Genomic DNA, 22,115 nt, shown 5'->3' on the forward strand with positions numbered 1-22,115 from the left:
CAATGCCATCGCTGAATATTTGATTGAACCTTCGATAACATCAAACATGGATCAATGCAATCAAGATTTTATAAAAAAATGGGTTTTATCTCTAGACATTTTGGGTGTTAGTTCGATGCCATCGAAGGATGTTCGATGACATCTAACGCTTTACACAGAATTTTGTGTATCCGCCTAATCTGTGAAATTTGTTTTCGATTTTATTTGGGATTCTCCCATGGGCTATAAGTATGGGTGTAAACGAGATTAGGATGTATTTCAAGGGTTTCTAAATAGTTATATTATTTTAAAGGGGGTAGAGCAAGGGTGAGATTCGAGGTTGTTCAAATCGGGTAAGCCTTTCTCTTTGTAATTTTTACTTTCATAGTGAATTTTTGTTGCTTCGTGCCGTGGTTTTTTTCTGAAAGGGTTTGCCATGTTAAATCGTTGTGTTCTTCTTCCTTTTGCTTGGTGATTTTGGATCGCTATCATAGATTCACCTCTATGTGATTCTGTCATTCTCCCAATAAGATATGCAGCTCACTATCGCCTGGTCACAATCCTAAGATGGGATTGGTTGAGCATCCTAACCTCAAATTCATGGACACTTGCTGAAATAGGACTATTGGATATTTTTCATCTTTAACCGCATAATAAACGTCCTCCAAAGCATTGTTTAGATAATAAAATAAGCTTAAAAGTTGGTTCATGATACATCTACACTGGGTACCATAATTTGGATGGTTTAATTTGACTACTTGTATACCATGTATGGAATTTCTAAATCCATGCATATCACCTACTGCACTACCATAGTATCAAAGTTTTTATAGATAATTCATCTGGTTAAAAATAGTCTTGATATGAATAAATCCTGAATTGAGAGCCTGTATTTTCATGTCTAGACTGATCTATTTAGTTATTGGAATGGATATTAATGGATACTCGGCTAGTGGGTTAGCAGGGGGTGGGTCTAGATGTGTACCTAGGTGGGGGCATGTTTGACCTAGCGATGGTCATGATGAGATCGATCATCGTCTTCGTCAAGGAGATAAGTACTCCGAATCCACATAACTTTCATGTACTCTTCATAGAGATTCCTCGAATCCACCATGAGAGATAAAAAGTAGAAATAAAATTTAAATAAATTCGAAATAAATTGATTGATAATAAAAAATGACTTTACAATCCCTTAAATAGTGATATGAACTGTAGGAAGAAGTTTTAGAGTCCCTTAAATAGTGACCTAGTAAACTTACTACTTATGGAAGGTCATGATTTCCACTAGACTTCATGGTTTTTAGCCAAAAATAGTGTCCCATTTGGCTTAACCATGTTATTCTCTTAAATTTTCCAAGCACTTTTCATTTTGGACACAACTCCTAAACTCAATGGATCAAAAGTTATGACTGAATTAAAACTTATTATAAATTGTAAAAACAAAATTAAAAAGGATTTTTTTACCGTTGATATGATGGAATCTCAAAAGTTCGGCTAGGGAAACCCAGCCTAATAGGTTGGGTGGCTAAAGTATCTTCTCCTACCTCAAAATCATATATGGTACGATGAATAACTCATTATGGATTGCGAGATACACTTGTTTTACAGTTCTTACAGTTCGGATAACTTCCGCCTTCGATCGGGTCTTCTCTAGTCCATCTTCACCATGAAAGTGTCTGCGACCTACTCTACATCAGTCCCCTCTACTTCAAAAGAACTCGTCCTTAAGTTCTCTTCCCACTTCGGTGCAAGATACTCGGTCCGGTCTGTGACATTGAAAGTATGCAAGATCACCAAGTTATCCGGAAGATCAACAATGTAGGCATTATCATTGATCTTTTGGAGGATTGCCAATGGTCCAATCTTCTTGTTCTTCAAGTTGTTGTAAGTCCAGGTCTGAAATCTCTCCTTGCGTAGATGGACGATAAGTTGGTTACTCACCTCGAATACTTTTTGTTGCCGATGCTTATTTGCTTCTTGTACTTGTTGTTTGAGGCATGCAAATTAACTTGCAACTCCACATTAATGCACATGATTTTGTCCTCCATTTGTTCTGCTACAATGCTCATACCTGGGAGCTTGGGCAAAGGGACTGTGTCAAGTGTGTGGCGAGGCACTCGACCGTAAACAATCTGGAATAGGGACTTCCCTATCGAGCAGTTCACCTTGTTGTTGAATGCAAACTCTGCTTGAGATAAGGCCAAATCATACTACTTTACTTTTTCACTTGAAACACATCGAAGGAGGTTCCCAAACATCCAATTCATAACTTCAGTTTGCCCATCGATATGTGGGTAGTAAGCACTACTGAACTGAAGTTGTGTACCGAACTGATTCCAAAAATTTTGTCATAAGTAGCTAATAAACTTCGTATCATGGTCAGAAGTAATGGTCTTGGGAATCATGTGTAGCCGCCAGACCTCACTAAAGAATAGATTCTCCGTGTGTGTCGTATTGAGGGTTTTCTTATATGGGATAAAGTGAGTCATCTATGAGAAATGATCTACCACCACGAACACTGAATCCATGTCTTGCTGTGTTCATGGGAGACCTTACATAGAGTCCATAAATAAGACCTCCCAATGGCCATTAGGTATAGGTAACGTGGTCTAGAGACCCGTATTTTGAGACTGCCCCTTAGAGATCTGGCAAACTTGACAGTACTGCACCGATCTGCCCACGTCACGTACTAACTATGGCTAGTAGTACCATTCCTCAATAAGAGCTCACATCTTGTCCTGCACAATGTGTCCACCAAGGCCACCTCCATGTAGCTCTTGGATAATCCACTCCCTGAGTGATCTTGTGGGGATGCATAGTAGATTCCCTTTGAAAAGAAAATTGTCTTGCATATGTAGGTCACTATAATAACCTTCTTGCCATCTAATTCATGCATCCTTGTAGTCGTCGTTGGCATATATGCCTTTTAGGTGCTCGAACTCGACAACCTCATTGCTCTTGGTGAGTAACAAAGTTGCACGATGGCTAAGTGCATCGACCCCTTTGTTCTACTTCTCAAACTTATGTTTTAGCACAAACATGAATTCCAACCAGAATGAAATCCACTTAGCATACACACGATTCACGTTAATTTGGCTATTAATGAATTTGAGAGGTTAATGGTCTGTATAAAGAATGAACTCCCTTTTAATTAATTAATGTCATCAATGTCATGGTGCCTAGACCACTGTGTACAATTCGAGCTCATAGATTGAATAACTTTTACATGCATAATTAAGCTTTTCATTGTAGAAAGCTATTGACCTGCCTTCTTGAAACAAAACTCCCCGATTCTAACATTTGAAGCATCGTATTTGAGATTAAACAGTTTGTCGAAGCTGTGAATTACAAGAATCGGGGTTGTGAACAGTTTGTGCTTAATTTCAGCAAAGTTCATGTAAGCTTCATTAGACCACTGAAATTACCCATTTTTCATGTAATTCGTAATTAATGAATAATGATGAAAAAATTCTTCATGAATCGACGATAGAATGACATTAATCCATGAAAACTTCATACTTCGTGGATTTTTGTAGGAACCAGTCATTCCTTAATGACTCTCACATTTTCGTCGTCCACCTGGATGCCCATGGATGTCACAACAAATCCCAAAAATAAAAGGCTATCGGTCAAAAAGCCGCATTTTTAAAAATTGAGATACAGCTTGTTTTCGGTAAGCACTTGAAGGACTTTCCTGAGGTGTTCCATATGACTTGCTTCATCCTGATTGTATATAAAAATATCATCGAAGTAGACCATAACAAACCGCTCAATTAATGGCTTTAGAACTTGGTTCATTAACATGAATCTGCTAGGCACATTTGAAAGACCGAAGGGTATGACCATCCAGTCATATAACCCTTCATTGGTCTTAAAAGTTGTCTTCCACTCATCACCTGACTATATTCAAGTATGATGGTACCCACTCCTTAAATCCAATTAAGAAAACAATTTTGTACCCTCAAGCATGTCCAACATATCGTCTAGCCGTGGTATGTGAAATCTGTATTTTATGGCAATCTTGTTGATCGCCCCACTATCGACACACAAGTGCCAACACCCATCTTTCTTAGGAGTTAATAGGGTTGGCACAACCCATGGGCTTATGCTTTCTTGGATAAGACCCTTATGGATAAATTTCTTCACTCACCCTTGCAGAATATCATGCTACTTCAGACTCATCTGACAGTGAGGACGATTGTGTAAGCTAGACTCGGGGAGAAGGTCGATATGGTGCTGAATATCTCACATAGTAGGCAATCCATCGAGAAGATCATTGGGCTAAATTTCTTTGAATTCATGTAGTAAGGGTTTTATTTTTTCAAGGATGATGTTGGGCTCAAGTTCCCTCCTCTTTACAATTAATATATAGGCTTGTCATGTTTCTTTAGATTCCTCTACAAAGTCCCGTATGGTTAAGAGAAAGCATTCCTCCACTTTAGAAGTTTTGGGTGGCTCCTCTAGATCCATAAGGGCTAATACGGTTTCTTGGCCTTCCTTGACGAAGATGAACACATTATTTCACCCTGTATGACTGGCATCACGATTAGATCTCCATGGTCGACCGAGTAGAATGTGACAGGTCTCCATGTCAACAACATCGCATACTACTTGGTCTTTATAATGTTTGCCAATTGAAAAATATATAGTACATTGTTCAATTACCTTCATCTCGCTAACCTTCTTAATCCAACCGATCGTGTATTGGGAGGGATGACGCTACGTTTTTAGTTGTAATTTCTCCACCATGACCTTGGAGATGATGTCTCGCTACTCCTACCATCAATGATCATATCACAGACTAGTTGATTCATCGTACACTTAGTTCGGAAGTTGTTATGCTGTTGTGGGTGTACCTCTTTTGTTGGTGCATGCAATAGTCGCCTCACGATGAGTGACTCTCCATGATCCTATGGAACCTAATATGTATCATCCACTTCATCCTCTACGGCGTGCTCCAATCCATCAACATATAGGTCTTCATCAGAATCTTTAACACTACCATCATTGATGGCAAGGTTCGCCACTTATCGTTGAGGGCAAGTATTTGATGGGTGACATGGTTGGCCACAACAATAACAAGTGTTCAGCCTTGGCCGACCATAAGGATTTGAAATCTTACTCAGGCCCGCTATTGTGGGTGTTACATGTTGAGTCCTAGATGGGCCACTCTTTGTGTCATGGTTTGCGGTTGAAGGAGGTTTAGGACATCTTCCTATTGGTTATTTTTCCTAAATCCTGCGTCGGATCTGTCATAGGTGCCGAGTAGGGACTTTTGCAAGTTGTATTTCTGTCTTACCTGTCAACTAAACCGCTTCATCCACGGTCCCAACCGAGTGTATCTGAAATCTATCCTGAATCGCTTATCGTAACTCACCGATTAATCTTGTTACCTTATGTGATTCAGTTTCTGACAGGTCATTCCACGTTGCCAACTGTTGAAATTCTTCGATGTAATCTGTGATGGTTCGATTTTCCTGTTGGTAATTTTCATATTATTGGAACAATATCTACTCATAATCACTAGGAATGAATCATGATTGAAGGAGTCTCATTCGTGGCCATGATGAGATGGGCGTCTTGTTTTGTCGGTCACATGGGAGTTGTAATTACTCCCACCATGCTAAAGCACCAAAGTTTGATTTGAATGCTACTAATTTCACCTTTTTATATTTCGGCACGTCAACATAATCAAAATATCATTCTACTTCGGCTAGCCAATAGAGAAATTATTCTATACATAAAAAAACCATTAAAACTAGGAAGTTCGGCCTTACCTCGATAGTCTCTTTCAGCACGATCTACTTGATCTCCTCCATGGATTGGTTGTCGGGCAAAGATGTCATCAATGTCCTCGTCGCTAAAGCTCGACTCATGTTGTATAGCCCTATGATTCACCACTAGTAGTGCCCTATGGAAGTCTAAGTTGTATCGTACAACAACCACAGGTGGCTGGTCATCGCCTTGGGCTCATAGCGGAATTAGAGTATCCATAAGACAATTGAGGGTTGTATGTAGCCCTTGGATGGTCAACTGACTCTCCTGGTGGAAAGCTTCCATTATTTCTAAAAGATAACGAATCCCTGGATCACCATCCACGGGATTTTGCTCCATACTGTCGTTATTTACCATCGGCACGAGGGGGATCCTCGCTCTAATACCGAACTGACGTAGGGATGGCATGATGAGGTCGATCACCGTCTTCTTCAAGGGGATAAGTACTACGAATCCACAAAGCTTCTGTGGAATCCTCACAGAGATTCCTCGTATCAACAAGGAGAGATTGAAAATAAAAATAAATTCTAACTAAATCTAAAATAAATTGATTGATAAAAAAAAAAAAAAAAAAGAGTTTACAATCCCTTAAATAGTGATATGAACCCTAGGAAGAAGTTTTAGAATCAAGATATAACTCAAACTCCCTAAAATCATGACTTATTATAAATAGTATACTTACTATTAATGTTGAAATTTGGTCATCCATGTTAGACTTATTGAGTACCTGCAAGAACCAATCAACAATGGGGACCCTGGCTATGGCAAGGGGACCTTCCGATGCTTAAGTTAAAACTAGGGATATGGGAGGATATGGGTCAAGTCGACTTAGGGTTTTTGTGCATACCTCTCATTGTAGATGGGGTCTCTATTTATAGCTTTAGTTACGTAGATGGAAAACTTTCCCTTGTGGTAGGTGCATATCATAGAATGGATATTCTTCCTGACTTTTCACCTTTATCTTTTCGAGATCTCGAGCGAGGATTTTGGGGAAATCTTGCTGTAACAATATCTCTAAGTGGTCAGCCTCTGAGGAGTTCAAAATTAATGACCGAGTCTGACATCACAGGAGGGTCATCGAGGTCCATGGTCGGCCATCAATGACTGAGATTGACCTTGAAGTCAAGTTGGTGGAGGTCCTATAGACTGAGCAAAATTACTGATCCTGGTCGGGATCCTCCCTTAAGGTTGAGTCGGTACACAGTCACTGGTCGCGATGGTCGGGTGTTGCTAGATACCCCATTGTGCTCAGTCCTTAGGCCGGTTGTCGGGGTAATACTCGGTAGCAGAGACCAACCTAATCTCCTCTTCCATGGTTTACCTTTCTTTTATGTTGGTCGATGCTCAGCTTGGATAAGAGTTCAGTCGGTGGCAGGGGGTCGAGCTCTTACCCAACCTCCATTACTTGTGTTTTGCACTCTTCTACTTCGGATGTTCTGGTCGGCCCATCATTACCCATAACAATAGCCCCCTATTTCCGAGTGCTCTTTAGAGGCTCTGGAAGTATATGCACTATACGGTATCGCTTGAGTGCAGGATCTCGTGCGTAAGTGGTCGGAGGTCGGAAGATTTCATTATCATGATAGAAAGGCGGTGGGCACGGGAACTAAGGCAAATTCACTAATGATAGTCGAGTAGCTCGAGACGGAACATACTTCGACGTCCTTTCATTTTTAAACATGTAATGGGATGACACTTGTCTTCGCCTAGGTACTGGACCGGTCCGTGAACTGGGGGTTGTCACGTGGTCCACAGGGGCGCTAACATACGACGCATCATCTCCTCAAATCTCATCATTAATTGCTAGTCATTAATGGATCGACCATGGAATTGGTTTAAAAGGAGCACGGAGCGACTTGCCTTCCTCATTTTCTCCTTGCCTTCCCCTGCTTCTTTGTTTCTCCATCGGACTAGGCGATTTTCAGTAACTCAGAAATCCCTTTGTTAATGCTTTTTCAGTCTGTTCTTCCTCTTTTTCAGCTTTCCTCCTTCTATTTGTACTCTGCCCCGGATGTCATACCTCTCGGATAGGTAGTTGGTGTTGGGAGCATTTCATGGTGAATCTAATCCCACCATCGAGGACTCCCGATTAAATAGACCCTCCCCTCCTTCCTCTCAAATACTGGAGGGTGAGGAGGCGGAGACCCCTCTCCCACCAACTAGACTAGATGTCCCAACAACTATGGGACCCCAAGGGGTTGGGACATTTGGGTTAGTCATAAGGGATGCCGACTTGATTAGGGTTAGGTCAAAGTATCATATTCCCGAATCGGTGGTGCTTCGGGTGCCTAAACTAGGGGAGCTCCCATGCCATCTTCACGAGGGAGAGGTAGCCATATATATAGTGACTATGCAGTGTGGTATTCGGCTCCCTTTAGATCCCATAGTACAAGGAGTCACAGCTGCTCTGAAATTGGCTGTAGGCCAGTTGATTTAAATGCCTGGAGGGCATCTAGGCTTGTATTACTTTTTAGTTTGGGCAAACCAAGGCCAGGCTCTTGTCACCGGTAATCCTTCTTCTAATAAAAGGTGGAAGAATAAGTGGTTCCTCGCACTAGGGGAGTGGGTAGCCCCAGCGAGTGGTGTTCCCACCAAATTCACGAATCTAGGTTGGGAGTTGTCGATTTTTACAAGATAAGTCAGAGCATGTATGCTTTTATTCATTAATTGGTGCTTATCTACATGTAGTCCTTCCTTGTTCACAACTCGAGGCTTTGTTCGTGTCAACTCGAGCAAATTACTCGTGCAAGGCTATGGGGCGCTACCGGGAGGAGTTGGAAGAGACTGATCACTCCTCAATCCCTTTATCAGAACGACCTTTCTTCAGTTGCTCTCAGACTAATAGCTACGATGTACTTGGTCAAGCTCTTCGCTTTTATATTTGAGATTTTATCCTACATTTAACTTGGTTATCTTTTTTGTAGATATGTCTGATCGTCCTTACCCTACAATGAACGTGAGGCTCCCTCCTTCAGCCGAGATGGAACAACTAAAGAAAGCTATAAAGATGGGGGGTGCCTCTTCCCCAACTCGCCAGGGTGGGATGTATGACGATGCGGTGGGCAAGCCCGCTCCAGTTGTTGGAGTGCCGACCACTGATGAACAGTTCATGGTGGCCATAGACGAGGCGTTCCTCGAGGCCTTTGTTCGTGTTGTCTCTCCTCCACCTGCGACGGATAAGGAGGTGGTCGACTTGAAGCATTCCTCTGTTCGGGGTGAGGCTCCAGTGGAAGGGGTTCCTACTGCCCTGGCTGCCCGTGAAGCTAAGGAGGCCAATAGGTCGAACTCCTCGCCGGGCCCTTTGGCTTGGCTAGTTGAATGGGTTCCCCACCACATTCCGAGGAGGACATTGTAGCTCTTTCGGCTCTCCATCAGATGGATCTGCTGCGCAATGTGGCGGCCTCTCTCATGAAGGTATGGCAGGGATTATGCTTTTCAATTATACTTTCCCTTCGTTGGTGGATTCTTGACTTTATTTTTATCTTTAGGTTACTCCTGATCTCATGACTGCTTGTCGGGTCTTCCGAGTGGTCGAGCAAGGTTTTGAAAAGTTGGAGGCTGACCTCCAAACCAAAGTCGTTGAGCTTGTGACTGTCACGTCTAACAGGGATGTGACTATGGCCCAGGTGAAAGCCCTATAGGGGGCTTTGCACATATCAGGGGAGGATTGGAAGATTTTAAGGGCTCAATTGGAACCTTCGGGAAGGTGCATCGAAGCAATCTGCACTAGAGGATTTGAGGTCATTCTTTTCTTATCTACCCGATTAGCCAAGGTTGAGGCCTCCATTCCTATGGTATAGGCGACAGTGGTGGAGGCGTTCAAGGCCTCAAAGGAGCGAGCAGAAGAGCCCGAGGATCACTTCAGCATGGGTTATGCACGATGCAAGGAACTTGTAAAGTTGAAGTATCCAGAGCTCGACCAGGATGGCATTAATGACGAAGCTATTGAAGCCCCCACTCCAACTGAAGCCAGGGCCAAAGACCTCCTGTGAACGCTCATTGTCGAAAACTCTCTTTTATATATTTATTTTTGTTAGCACTGTAATCTCCCTTTCTTTTTAACGAAAAGATACTCTTTTTGCATTGATTAATCTTGAGTGTTATGTGGATGAATTACTTGGATGAGTTCATTAGATCAAGCAAAGTAAAACAAATAGGCCAAGCAATGTAAGATAAGTTGATTGATAGAATTGATTAGCCAATTACATGACAGTAAACAAAGTAGTAGGTCGAATATCAAGGACTATCCTCCTTAGTCCCTCAGCTCAAATGGTCAATTTTTGAATGAAATTCTTCTCTTAATATGTGGAAGCTTCTTTCTCGGTAGAACTTATTATAGGGACGAGTAAACAGGCTAACCACTCAATAGCTGATCGAGTAGTAAGAAGATTCTTTTTCTCTTGCACTAAAGGAAGTCCTCAGTTGAGCACGTAGTTCAAGTAGTAGAAAATGCACAAAAATAATTCTCCCCTGACCCGAGGAAGTCCCTTTATTGTAGAATTTGTAAAGTAGATAATACAACCAGATCATTAGGAGATCATTTTTCCCTTTGAGAGGGGGAAGTTTCCCTAGTCGAGTAGATCGGCCGCTTCCGGTCGAAGGGTTCATGCCTTCACTGATAGTAGATCTTCAAGTGTTAGGCTTTCCATGGGTGCTGCAAGGGTTGTCCATCCATATCCTTGAGTGGATAAGATCTGGGCCGCATAGTACCAGTGAGCTGATGGATCCCTCCCAGGTCAGTCCTAATGTGCTAGAACCATGCTCCTTGGTGTTCTGGGAAGTTTTACGTAGGACAAGGTCTCTTACTCAAAACCTTCTCAGTTTGACTTGGGAGTTGTAGTATTGAGCAACTCGTTGCTAATGAGTGGTTATCTTCAATTGTGTTCGCACTCTTTCTTCCTCGAGCAGATCTAGTCCTAGAGCCATCTACTCAGTGTTTTGGTTTTCATTAAAGGAAATGACGCGAGCAATTGAGAGTCTTATTTCAACCGGTACTACGGCCTCCACACCGAAGGCTAGCTAAAGAGAAAGGAGTCTCTCTTATCGAAGTTCCACCAATAGTTTGATACGCCCATAGGAAGTGTGACAGTTCATCGGCCCATGCTGCTTTGGAATTCTTGAGCTTAGTATTGACGTGGTTTTTGATAATCTTGTTGACCACCTCAACTAGCCCATTAGCCTAGGGTTATCGAGGTGATGATTGACATTTTGAATCTCGTGGCAGTCACGCATACCTCGGAATCGCGCAATTTTGAATTGTTTCTCGTTGTCCAAGACAATAGTCAGTGGGACCCTATACCTACAAATGATATTTTTTCAGACAAAGTTGGTAATATTTTGTTCAGTAATTTTGGTCAATGGTTCGGTCTTAGCCCATTCAGTGAAGTAATCAACCACGACAGCAGAAAACTTGGTCTGCCCCTTGCCCATTAGCAATGGGCCAATAATGTTGATTCCTCACTAGGTGAGCGACCACGGGTTGGTCATGGGAGTTAGCTGCTCGAATGGTCACGGGATTTGGCATTTTCTACATTTCCTTGCATATTGTTTAACATTCTCTTGGATGGTCGGCTAAAAGTATCCTTACCAGATAACCCTATGAGCGAGGCCTCGGCCGCCAGAGTGGTTACCGCAGATTCCTTCGTGGATTTCTTTGAGGATGTACTCGGCTTCTTCAGGTCGGAGGCACCTTAGGTATAGTAAGGAGAACCCATTTTTTGTAAAGGATGTCTCCTATTATAATATATTGGGCCGTTCTGTTTTGAATCCTTCGTGCCTCAAGCTTATCGTCGGGTAGCTTGCTCTCCTGAAGTTAATCAATGATTAGATCCATCTAGCTCGGAGTAGATGCAACGGGTAGGACCATTTCCGAGTCAGGCTTGTCAATGCTAGGCTCTTGTAAAAATTTAATGGGGATTGACTTCGGGATGTCTTCATCGGCCATTACGGCTAGTTTTGCCAGTGCATTTGCCTTAGAATTTTCTGCTTTGGGGACCAGGATGACCTCGTATCTATGGAAGTTATTGATGAGTTCCCTCGCATTCTTAAGCCTCCTACTTCGCTTGATATTTGCTAATGACCTAGTTGACAATGATTTGTAAGTTGCTGTGGATTTTCAAAGTCCGAGCTCCCATTGCCACTACCAACTTAAGTCAGGCGAGTAGTGCCTCATATTCTGCCACATTGTTGGATGTTGGAAATCTAAATCTCAAGGCATATTGTGTGCAGGTTTGGTTGGGTGCTTCGAGAACTATTCCGGCCCCACTGCCTTTAGAGTTGGAAGACCCATTGACATGTAAGGTCTAGATCTTCTGGTTGAGCTCACCTCTTGTGTGGGTAGGTTCTTACAAGTGCTCACCATTGGTGAATTCAGCAATGAAGTCGGTCATTGCTTGGCCCTTGATGGGGGCTCGAGGTTGATATTTGTTGTCGAACTTAATGAGCTCGATTTCCCATTTCATCAGTCTCCCAAAGACTTTGGGCTTTTAAAGTAGTTGATGAAGAGGCTGAGTGGTTGGGACCACAATAGTATGGGCCTGGAAGTAGGGGCAGAGACGATGCAAGGACACAACCAAGGCTAAGGCAAGATTCTTGATGTCAGGGTATCTAGTCTTGGGCGGGACCAGTGTCTTGTGTCCAACCTCTGGAATGAGGGCTGAGATTACCACTACAACAGAGACAGCTAAGTAGAGTAGTAAGGGCTCTCCTTACTTGAGCTTGGAGAGCATCTAGGGCAAGTCCAAGTATTGTTTCAGTTGTTGAAAAACTCGTTCGCAGTTCTCGGTACATACTATTTTCACCTTGCCTTTCAACCACTTGAAGAATGGGAGGCACTTGTCAATAGCTTGGGATACAAACCTGTTGAGGGAAACAACCTTGCCCATGAGGCACTAAATCTCCTTCATAGTCCTGGGTGAAGTCATGTTCAATAGTGGGGTTTGCTACAATCCCCCTTTGATTGACCATGAAATTGAGGAATTTTCTCGTGCTAATGCCAAATGCACATTTATCGGGTTTAGCTTCATTTGGTATTTTTCCAGAATAGTAAACGTCTCCTCGAGGACAGTTACATAGTTCACTGCTTTGACACTCTTTACTAGCATGTCGTCGACGTAATCCTCCATGGAGTGCCCAATCTGCTTAATCGAACATCTTGTTAGCAAGTCACTAATAAGTCGCTTTAGCATTCTTCAGTCCAAAGTGCATCACCCTGCAGTAATAGAGCCTTATGTCAATGATGAAGGTCGTCTTCTGCTTATCATGCAGCAGCATGATGATCTAGTTATGGCCTGAATAGGCATCCATGAAGCTAAGGAGCTCATGCCTTGCTTTGCTGTCGACCAGTTCGTCGATTCTTAGGAGAGTGAGACTATTCTTGAGACATGCCTTATTCAGGTCTGTGTAGTCAACACATACCACCCATTTTCCATTCGACTTATTTACTAGCATAGCATTTGCGATCTAGTTAGGGTAGTAAATTTCTTCAATGAAGCCAGCTTTAAGGAACTTACTCACCTCTTCTCTTATGATGGCATATTGCTCTGATTCGAAGGCCCGTCATTTCTACTTCACTGGTTGGTGGTCGGGATTATCGTTCCACCTGTGAACCATGACCTCTGGCTTGATGTCGGGTATATCTTGATGGGACCACGTGAAGACATTGGCGTGTCACTTCATAGACCGATGATCTCCTCTCATTAGCTTAGGGATAATAATGAACCAACCTGAACCACATGGGACGAGTGTGCTTCATTAATGGGGATGGTCAACATGTCTTCCATGGGAGATCCTCTCTCCTGTGATTCTTCGCGAGGGTTGAGGGAGGTGATAGTCATTGTATGTTGTCGAGCTTGAACCCTTAGTGCTATCGAGTAGTACTGTCAGGCTTCGTGTTAATCACCTTTAACTTGTCTAACCTAAATTTCATTTCTAGGTGATATGTAAATACCACTACTCTCATATTATTGAGGGACGATTGTCCTAGGATGACATTGTAGACTAAGGGATAGTCAACGACAAGGAAGTCGACCATCAACGTCATCTAGTCCGACCTTGCCCACAATCATGGGCAGTAATATGCTCCCTCCTGAGATTACTCTCTCTCCTACGAATCCATGCAAGGGAGTTTGGACTGGGTGTAGCTGAGACCTCCTAATCCCCATTTTGTCGAAGCCGGGGGTGTAGAGGATATTGACCGAGCTACCAATGTTCACAAGGATCCAGTATAGCTTATGGTTTGCCACTATCATCATCATGACAAGAGCATTGATGTGAGAGTGTTGGATTCCTCGAGCATCTTCCTCAATGAAGGTCATGCCACAGGGAAGTAATTTTTGCTCCTTGAGAGACTTTGTTGTGAGATTGATGTAGTGTTCCAAGCCGTTGTTGCTAATACTTCAGGCATGGGTTCTGCGGGCTCAGTTCGAATCTCCTCCTCCTGCAGGCTTGCTGAATATGGTGCGGATTTATTAGGGGTGCACATGGTTCGGTTCGGTCCAGTTCTAGGGTTAAACCGAAACCCAACCATTCCTTATGGTTCTAGGATTTTCGGATCCGGAACTAGATCGTTAGCACCCTAGAACCGAACCAAAACCGGACTGTAAAAACTGGTTCAGTTCCATGGTTCTGGGCTTTTTATAATCCATCCCAATTGCATGTTCTATTTTATAATTTAGCCCATGGCCATTCATGTTCTGATCCATTTGATGAATGGTTTAGATATTGTATATGGCGTGAAAAAATACATTTATGAAAACAATCAAAGGGTGCATTGTAAACCATAAATCATGAGTCAAATATACAACTAAAATATATTGTAAATACATGGTTCCAAGTTCGATTCCATAGTTCGGTTTCAAGTTCAGTTCAACAGTTCAAATTCACAGTTCAAATCCACGGTTTGAATCACGATTCGATTCGGTTCTACATATCTCAAAACTGTAACCGAACCGAACCAAACGGTTCTTTAATTTTTGGAGCTGGACATGGAACCGGTGCACTCTAGAACAGGACCAAACCGAACCGTTTGGTCAGTTTCGGTCCAGTTCTACCGGTTCGATGTGCACCCCTAGGATTTATCATGTGGCTTCATTATTGTTCCCTTTGCCTTGTTTCCTATTCCTCTAATTTAGTCACTCTTTCCTCCTTCTGTTGACATACTCTTCCAGATGCCCATCATGAATGAGGGCTTCGATCTCTTCCTTGAGGTCAAAATAATCACTGGTAGCATGGTCGTGGTCACGGTGGAAGTGGCAATACTTCTGTTTATCCCTCTTGTCGGTGTTAGTCTTCATCCTATTCGACCATTTCAAGATTCTCTTGTCATGAACTTCCATGAGGACTTGTTCAAGTGTAGCGTTCAAGGAAGTATAGGAGCAGAATCAGCTCTACGGTCATCGGTTCGGGGGTTGACCTTTGCTCAGGTCATCGTCTCTTCTTGTCTTATTGCTAGTCATTGAGGGTTGTTCCTCCTTGCGCTTCTTGTCCTTAGTTGAACTCCCAGTGCTTCGGGTGGCTTTCTATAAGCTGAAAAGCTCCCTGTCGTTCTAGTATTTCTGTGTTTGGTTAAGGAGACTAGTCAATGTTGTCAGAAGGTTCTTGCCTATTGAGAAGAGAAATATGCCCTCCTTTAGGTCAAATATCATGGCGGCCAAGACAATTTGATCCGAGTAACCTTCCACTTGCATTGCTTCTTAGTTGAAGCGTATGATATAATATTTTAGTAGCTCGTCCTCCTTTTGAGTAATAGTAAGGAAGTGCGCCGTAGGCTTTTGCATGTCTTTCCCTCCAATGAACTGGGCAATGAACGTCTTGCCAAGCTGCGTGAAAGAACTAATGGACTTTGGCATTAGTTGTCGATACCACTTCCATGCCGCTCTTGGTAAGGTTAGGTAGAATGCTCTACACATTGTCGAAGTTAAAGCACCGTGGAGCTCCATTGACACTCTAAAGGATTCGAGGTGCTCAGCTGGATCACTAGACCCGAAGTAGGGGGCAATTTGTGGCATCCAAAACCTAGACGGGAGTTAAGCTCCCATGATATCATCGATGAAGGGTGGTTCTATTTCTTCCATCATGGCATTAATGGAGGTTGGGAATTGCGTGCGGTAGGTTTGGCGAATGTCATCAATATGATCCCTTAGTTTTTTGAGTTCTACCTCCTAGGGGACTTCGTTTTCCCCTATCACTTCGAGGGCTTTCCCACATCTTTTGTTATCCAGCGTATGATGCAAACCGGAGTTGTCGAGATCAGTAGTTCTCATAATGTGAGTAGGTGCATAGTTGTGCTACCCTAGTTGTATTCTGGCTCCACGGAGGTTCCATGGGACCCATGGAGGTCAGGACTGCTTGGTGATAGCATCAGCCTCTGCCTCGTGGCTGAGAGGTGGTTTTTGTCTCTCCAGGATATGCATCAGTCGGTTCATATATATTTCCATTTAAGGGATCAACCTAGTTTTCTAGAGAGACAAGTCGACCACCCCAGCTACAGGATATGGGCGTGGGCACTGTGGGGGCGCAACCCACCTGATGCTAAGAGTGTGGATTTCGAATGTCGATAGAAAGATCGACTGAAGCCGCTGCAAACGCTGTAATGACAGTCAAGGTCTTCTTTTTGCCTTTCGTCATGGTGTGGTTAGAGTTAATAAATGAAATGGGAATGACTTTCCTTTTTGTTTCCACAAACATCGCCAATCTATTAATGCTGAAATCTGGTCATCCATGTTAAACTTGTTTAGTACCTGTAAGAACCAATCAATAATGGGGACCTGGCTATGGCAGGGAGACCCTCCGTTGCTTAAGTTAGCATCGAGGATCTGGGTCAAGTCGAGTTAGGGTTTTGTGGATACCTTTCTCTATAGATGGGGTCTTTATTTATAACTTCAGTTACGTAGATGGAAAACTTCCCCACTTAGCAAGTGCATATCCTAAAAGGGATCTTCTTCCTGACTTGTCATCCTTATATTTTCAAGATCTCAGGTGAGGATCCCGAGGATATTTTACTGTAACAACATCTCTAAGTGGTTGGCCTCTGAGGAGTTTGAGATTAATGACTGAGTCCGACCTCATAGGGGGGGTGGTCAAGGTCCGTGGTCGGCCTTCAATGGCCGAGGTTGACCTCAAAGTCAAGTTGGTCAAGCTCCTGTGGGGTTGACCTCGAAGTCAAGTTGGTCAAGCTCCCGTGGACCGAGCAAAATCACTGATCATGCTCGGGATCCACCCTTAAGGTCGAGTCGGGACAAAGTTGTTGGTCACTATAGTGGGGTGTTAGTTAGACACCCCCTCACAATTGGCCCTTGGGTCGATCGTGGAGGCAATGCTCAGCAGTGGAGACCAAGCTGATCTCCTTTTCAATGGTTTACGTTTCTTTCATGTTGCTCAATGCTTGGCTCGGATAAGAGTTCAGTCAGTGGTAGGGGGCCGAGCTGTTACCCAACTTCCATTACTTCTGCTATGCATTCTTCTACTGAAGAGGTTTTGGTCGGCCCATCTTTGCCCATAACAATTTCCACTAGACTTCATGGTTTTCAGCAAAAAAATAGTAAGTGTCCTATTTGGCTTAAGCATGTTATTCTCCTAAATTTATAAGAACTTTTCATGTTGGACACAACTCCTAAAACTCAAGAGATCAAAAGTTATGATCGAACTAAAACTTACTATAAATAGTAAAAATGAAATTAAAAAGGAATTTCGACCATCAATTTGATGGAATCTCACAAATTTGGTATGGGCAACCTGGCATAGTGGGTTGGCTAGCTAAAGTCTCGCAACTTTGGTGTGGGCAATCCGGCATAGTAGGTTGGCTAGCTAAAGTAGCTTCTCCTACCCCAAAATCATATAGGGTAAGTCGATTAACTCATTCTGGTTTGCGAGATACGGCTATTTTAAGGTTCTGACGGTCCGGATTACTTCCGCATCCGATCGGGTCTTCTCTGGTCCATCGTCTCCGTGAAAGTGTCTGCAACCCACTTTACATCGATGTTTGGACATAGGCTCATGTATTTAGACGATGGAGCAGGATTGGAAGAATCTTAGCCAAGCGCTTCCCGGCCCATTTATAACCATCTTGTTACCTAAACTACTCAAGGAAACGAAAGTTCGCAAAGAACTTTCCTTTCAAAATGGTAGCAGGTAGTGCTTGGGATTTCAATTCATATGCCCATGGCTGCCCATTGTTGTAAGAACAAATCCACTGATATGATGATCACTATTGTAGATGTTATTGAAATTGAAATCTCACACGTTAGGAGATCCAGCCATGTAGTGGCCTTTTTTCATTTTTCTTCTTCATTCTTCTTCTCAATTGAATGTCGACAGTTGCCTTATTTTCATCCTTAGGTTTGTTACTGCTGATCGCCAATTTAAGTATTAGGATTTCTAACTTCTCCATGGTTTTTGGTGCATAGTTTGTCGACTTTGGAGTCCACCATATCAATGGTTTGGATTCTTAACTATGTTTTCACTTGCATAAACTGAGAATCCAAGACCATACTATGCGGATCGGACACTGTAAACCCCGACCTAACCATTTATTAGTGAAGGTAACTTCTCAGACTGTCCATGCCCTAGAAAAACAAACGTACATGTGTTTATAGTTGCATAATCCATCGACTCTTCTAGGTTCCATTGCCTGCGAGTTCCAAAAGTGGACCACGTCAACAAATTCTGTGGGGCTGACATGATGTATGTGTTATATCCACACCGCCCATCCATTTGGCAAGATCATTTTAAGGCATTTGCAAGAAAATGAGACATCCAAATCTCGAGTGGACCACACTACAGAAAGCAGAGGGGACGAGGATTCCCACCATTGAAACTTCTTAGGGCCCACCAGAATGTTTATTTACCATCCAACTTGTTCACGAAGTCGCACAGACCTCCATGAAGGGAGAAAATATGAAATTGACCCAAAACTTGTGCCCTCTAATCAGAAGTTTTCATTGGTAGACGTTCAATCCCCCGTTGCTTTCTTTGGTCTCGTCACTCGAGCTTCGGCTCTGCCTCATTTTAGGGGCCAAGCTCTAAAACGATCTAAAACAAATTTGATGGACGAAGTGGATTCAACGCATAAATCATGGTGGGGCATACAGAACTTGGTAACGTGATCACATCAGAGGTCCATGGTGTGTAGCACACAAGGCAAAATGCTTCCCCAAAACTGGGGCAATGACTAAGGGTGGGCTACCTAGGCTATGGTCATCAGAACCGTAGGTCTGTGGCCTTGTCAAGTGACAGGACAGCTGATATACTACCTACACAGAAATCCTGTTTATAGTCGATAGAGGACGGGGAGCCCATTACGTGTGGCCCGGCTTAACCCGAGATAGTGTGGGCCTTACTGTGGAGGCCACCTTAATGTATCTATTTTATATCCACGTTGTCCATCTGTTTTAACCGAGCAATTTAAGGAATTAACCCAAAAATTAGCAGATCCAATCTCATATCATAGGAGACAGTGGTGATTGATCATAAATAGGCGACAAAAGTTTCTAATAAGCTGATATTTGTTTTGCACCATCATCCAAGTTCATGTGTCCTTGTTAACAGGGTGGATGGCAAATAAAAATTACAGAAACTTCTGGTGGGCACCAGGAAGTTTTTACTTGTAAGCCTTTCAATCGTCGCTGTTTCCTATGGTATAGTACACCCAAGGTTCGGATATTCTTCATTTTTCACTCATGTCCTAAAGATAATCGGTTAAAATGGATGGATAGGATGGATAACTACATACAACAAGGTGAGCCACAAAATAAAAGCGGCAGCTTCCTGGATGAGGCCGGACAGCTCCTAATCGGCTCCCACACGGAGGGAAGGACATTTCACTTGGGCAAATTTCAACCCCTACATTTAGGGCCTGTTGATTTTTTAAATCCTCAGTAAATAGGCTGTAAATACACGATTATTATCATCTTAGCTTGTTTGAAAATCAGGATTGTAAAAGGCATGACATGACTTGTATTGACCTACCATTGATCTGGCCAACATGCCACCTATTTTTGGGAAAATTGTGTCTTGCCCCCCAATAAACATCAATCTTCAAAAGAAAGTTTGAGTTGTAGATTGGCTGCTGTTCATTGGCACCAATTGTGTGAGCCATGTGCTGAGGTGACGGTTGCGCCAGTTTTGCACAAACAATCTTTATGGTGGGGCCTACAATTCTCCCGGTTTGGGCTAAACATGTTGCATGTTGGTGTAAAAATGGTAGAACACGCTGCAATCTGGTGGTATAGATGTGGAACATTCGTACAGAGCATCAGATTGGTCCTAGCATTCGGATGCCTGTTCAACCTCTGCCACCCATAATCAGGCCTGCCGACATCGTACCCAGCACCGATCTAAGTGCATATGCAGGACCGGAGGCGGCCAGCCCGAATGACAACATAAGATGATTCATTTGATGTAAAAGAGGGGGAATGCTGCCGCCCACACATTCCTCACGTCTTGGCTGTATGCACGAGGGGTTTGCAAAACTCCACAGCATCGTATCAACCATATAACGTTCTCATACTTACCTTTGCCTTGCACTGAGGGGCCACCACTGAGGAAAAAAGCAGCATATGCACAAGTAGAAGAGCCACCATGACTGGAGATGCCTTACACGAAACCATGTCTCTGTTATACAATTAGATGGTTATGAGCTTAGCGAGAGAGCTGAGGGAGGGTTGGAGAGAAGATTCTACGCCATTCCCATATTGAGAGAGAGAGAGAGAGAGAGAGAGAGAGAGAGAGAGGGAGAATAGAAGAGTTTACTATAAGCGCATTTATAGAGGAAGGAAAACTAGCGTCATACACCCATACTTCAGACCTTTTTTATTATCTTTTGTGCTTCATATTAGTCTCAATAATGCTAATGTGCTTGCTTTTGAAAAGACTAACATTGCCAGTAAATTCATTTTCTGTAGTCCATGCTGCTGACCTGATCTAAATTCATTTTCTATGGTCCATGATGTTGACCTGATCTAAGTTCATTTTCTGTGGTCCATGCTGACCTGTTCTAAATTCATTTTCTATGGTCCATGATGCTGGCCAGATGGACACAAATGTACAACACAAGTAGCAGAGAACGATGTCTAGCAAAATACACCAATTAAAGATGCATTGGGAACCCAAGATGACCCAAATGGTGGGACTCAAAGGAAGATCTGGCTGTCAGTTCCCTTGCCTAGCAAGAGCTGGAAGAAGAAAAATTCTAACATTTTATTCAAAAACCAATGCCTACGGTTACCTAAAGGTTTCTGTTTGTTAATAAGCAATAAAGTTCTTCCCCTGTGTAACTTTCTTTCCACATCCAAAAATTAGAGGGCATACACTCTCCATCAATCAAAACCCTGTTCAAATCATAAGGACCAATACACTCCATCAATCAAAACCCTTTTGAAATCATAAGGAACAATAAAAAATAAAATATTATAACAACTAAAAAACTAAGAAATAACTTATAAAAGGAAGGAAATTATGGAAGCGGCCATCCATAAGTCGGTGTTGTCATGCCCCAAACTTAGTGAACGAGCTAACAAAATTTTTGATCTTCAAATCTAGTGATGACAACCTCTACCCAGACTTTGGCTCCCACTTCTCATATGCCATGTTCTGAAAGAGGAATCCCAGAAAGAAAATTTTCAATCCCTTTTCTTTTTTTTTTTTTTCTTTTTTTTTCTTTTTTTTTTTTTTTTTAAGGAACATAATCACAAGTGTATCGAAACCAAAACATAATCACACGTCCACTATATAACTAATTTGTATAATATTGGAAAAAGAAATACAAATATATCAAAACTCTAAAAGATCAAGCACACCCTATAGCCTCATGTTGATGATACAATCTACCTTAACCTGCAGTATAAATAGACGTGCATGAGCTTCCTACGAAGCTTAGTAGAGTGCGTGTCTACGTGCACAATGCATATGACAAGTATATTAATATTAGAGTAAACAAAAATGATGTGAAGCTATGCTGTCACGTCCATGAATGCTATTACCCATACCAAGGTTATCTAATGCAATGGCCTACAAGGCCAAGTGTCATATAGTATAAATGCAACAAAAACATGTCAATCCTCAGCTAATCCATAAATTAGAACAATTTTCAACTGAGCCGAGCTGGCCAGTTAGGCTCAAGGAGCAAGCCAAGCAGAGTTCGACCTGGGGTCAGCTAATGGTCAAACTGAGTCGAGTGTGTCAAGCTCACCTTGGTTCGACTCGTGTAGAACTCTATCCACAAAGGGTCAGGATTGCCATGCATAATGGGTCATGATTGAGAGAGAGTTAAGGGTCGAGATTTTCATCCACAATGGGTCGTGGTTGTCAAGGAGTTGAGTAAGGGTCGAGATTGTCATCGATAATGGTCGTGATTATCATCCACA

At 42.6% G+C, this 22,115-nt stretch overlaps 1 long non-coding RNA gene across 1 annotated transcript in view; it reads right to left on the reverse strand.

Annotated features, from left to right (window-relative positions):
* The window catches only part of LOC131251367 (uncharacterized), a 33,871-nt gene extending 13,365 nt beyond the window's left edge, over window positions 1-20,506 (reverse strand). The window contains exon 1 of the long non-coding RNA XR_009173780.1: window positions 20,265-20,506. This is a non-coding gene — a long non-coding RNA (uncharacterized LOC131251367). The remainder of the gene's footprint in view (window positions 1-20,264) is intronic.
* Between the last annotated feature and the right edge of the window lie 1,609 nt (window positions 20,507-22,115).

Source organism: Magnolia sinica, chromosome 7 (genome assembly GCF_029962835.1).
Source record: "Magnolia sinica isolate HGM2019 chromosome 7, MsV1, whole genome shotgun sequence".
NCBI classification, from domain to species: domain Eukaryota; kingdom Viridiplantae; phylum Streptophyta; class Magnoliopsida; order Magnoliales; family Magnoliaceae; genus Magnolia; species Magnolia sinica.